This window comes from Callorhinus ursinus, unplaced genomic scaffold, assembly GCF_003265705.2.
Source record: "Callorhinus ursinus isolate GAN/ISIS: 27379988/994484 unplaced genomic scaffold, GSC_fseal_2.0 scaffold10, whole genome shotgun sequence".
NCBI classification, from domain to species: Eukaryota; Metazoa; Chordata; class Mammalia; order Carnivora; family Otariidae; genus Callorhinus; species Callorhinus ursinus.
In genome coordinates, this window is record NW_027397072.1 from 71,084,850 (window position 1) to 71,087,628 (window position 2,779).

The 2,779-nt window shown below is 40.7% G+C and overlaps 1 pseudogene; it reads left to right on the forward strand.

Annotated features, from left to right (window-relative positions):
- The first annotated feature begins 1,088 nt into the window (after window positions 1-1,088).
- LOC141373521 (large ribosomal subunit protein mL46 pseudogene) lies at window positions 1,089-1,781 on the forward strand (annotated as a pseudogene).
- Window positions 1,782-2,779: the final 998 nt, after the last annotated feature.

The following is a 2,779-nucleotide window of genomic DNA, read 5'->3' on the forward strand; positions in this document are numbered from 1 at the left end:
AGTAAATTTGGAATCCAAGCGTGGAGTACATGAGAAGCTTTAGGTTTAGACTGTTCATCAGAGCAGTCTAACATAAGTCTTGCCAAGGGTCCTGTATGAATCTCAGCACTTCATTTGGCAGGTAGCACTGGGGTTCTTGCAGGTTCCCTGTGCAAATCATCATTGATAATAAATATTTATTGAACTTCCCCTTGGTGTTGGAACTTGGACTCAGGGAACAGTAAGATGGATGAAAATGAGAAAGGTGAAGTCTGGAAATCACAGCAGGTCCACAAGGTGATGCAAGTGCCAGTTGTGAGAACATGTAATCAAAGGAGTAAACTGTTTCAGAGAGGGTACTCAGGAATAAGTGACCATGTGAGGGATTGAGGACAAGCGAGTTCCTAAATTGCACAAGCAGAATAGTGACACCATTCATCAACAGACTAACCTGGCAAAGATCTAGAGCAACTTGCTATTCAGGCAAGGTAGACAAATCAAGGGGAACTCATTTGGAGGGCAACTTAAAGAGAACCACAGAGCCATGTGTGCATATTATAAAAACTTACAAACAGGTCTTATGAGTGTGATGAGATGAAGAAAATTTTATTCATAAAAGTGCCTCTTATGGAAAATACTTTATTTACTTGAAAGGCAAGCAGCAACAACTATTCTTAGGATAAAAAGCTCAGACACTAAAGGCATCAATAATGGCCAAGATTTTACAGAAAGAGATTTTACCAGACGAGAGGGAGAGAGAGAGAAGTTGATAGAAGAAAGTAGGTAAGGAAGGAGAACAGATTACAGGACTAAATTAAAAATCCTTTCTACCACTGCTTCTATGTATCTTTAGCAAAACATTCCCATGAAGTATACATGTGGGTAGATTTTTATATCAAATCTAGTAAAAGCTGAATTTCAAATTTAGGTGGAGGCAGGGTGGAACTAAGATAGTATACAAAGATGGGAAATCTGGAAATGCACATAACCCAGGGAAAATAAGTAGGGATCTTTAAACTACCACAGGAATAACTTTGGTCTACTGTGAACTATGGAAATGGTATGCAAATGAATTCACTTAGATCTACAAGGAGTTAGAGGGCAGAAAAATGGCAGCACCCATAAAGCAGACTGTTAAGGGGTGGCGAAGGGCTGGCAGTACATCAAGGGGCTCTGGGCCAGTAGCCTGGGTTCTTGGGGCCACACTCTGGAGCAGCAGATCCTAAGGTGCCTGATGGGCATGTTGTGCCTGCAGTGGCCACCACTGGCCTCAGGTATTGCGGCTCTATTACAGCAGATGGAGGTAGAATGATGTATTCAGACCTTGAGCTTTGTGCTTTGGATGAAGCCCAGTAACTGGCAAAGAAGAAAGCTGACTTGTAGCATGCATTATAGAAAAGCCAATGAAAAGAATGACCACTGCACCAGAAGCTAGACAGGAACCTTGTTGTGTTGGTCAAAGAGAAGCTTGGAGGCCAGCATGTTTGGATACTCCCACAGGCAGAATGGCAGCCTGAGGAGACCCTCTGAGGAACAGCTGAGCAAACCGTGGCTGTACTCTAAGAAAATGACACGGAAGCCAAGTTCCTGGGATTTGTACCCTGTGGCCACTACCAGTTCAAGTTCCCTCAGGCAATGGTGACAGAGGAGCCTCAGGGTCAAAGTATTCTTCAAAGCGCTGCTATCAACTTTTCCTAGGTGGGGAAGAAGGACCATCTTTCTGGGCCTGTATGGAGGAGCTGGGTGACTATTTGAAACCAAAATACCTGGCCTAGTTTGGGAGATTTCTCTTGGACCTCTGATGTTCTCTGCTGCCTATGGATAATACTCAGGTCTGCAACTGGGGCCTCAAGGACATTGTGTGGTTGCCCTATCTTTGCAGGGAACAGCACACAGCAAACTAAATTCAGGAAAATAAATGAATTTATCATTGAAGAAAAAAAAGAATGTTGATAGCATTAGAGGTAATGACGAAGAACTGATAATAGCTCACATGTTCCCGTGCTGAATAATCAATAAATAAATTGTATATTTATACAGTGGAATATTATACAGTGAAAAGTCAGTGAACGACAGGTACATACATCTATATGGGTGAAACTGGAAGTAGTTTAAGCCAAGAACTTTACATAGAAGACTATGTAAAATATGGCATTGGTTTTATAATACTCTAAAATAAGTAAAATAGTGTTTAGGTTGGAGCGCCTGGGTGGCTCAGTTGGTTAAACTTCTGCCTTCAGCTGGGGTCATGGTCTCCAGAGTCCTGGGACTGAGCCCCACATACAGCTCCCTGCTCAGTGTGGGGCCTATTTCTCCCTCTCCCTCTGCTGCTCCCCCTGCTTGTGTTCTCGCTCTCTCTCCCAAATAAATAAATAGTCTTTAAAAAAAAAAAATCGTGGTTAGGCAGTTTATTTTTTTCCTAGTGACTTAACCAGGAAGAATGAGATTTCCTGCAACTATGAATAAGAAGAGATGGAATTAAAGTCAGCCTTTTAACTTATAAGACTTTGTCATAGTGAAATGTCAAAAAATGGCAAATACCAAATTAGACTGTACATTGTAATGGTGGGTTAAAATAAATTGATAGAGGCTTTAGGAAAACATCAGAGAGTTTGTAGCAATGATTTTTAAAAGCATATTTTATGACTGGCAATTCTGATTTTTAAAAGTGAAAGTAATTCCAAGGTTCTTTATTACTTATTATTAATAATGTGAAAGCTTAGAAAGAGTATGATTGTCTGGCAATTATAAATAGCGAAAAAGTTGTGGTAGCATATCCTGATGTTAAAATATGTATAAT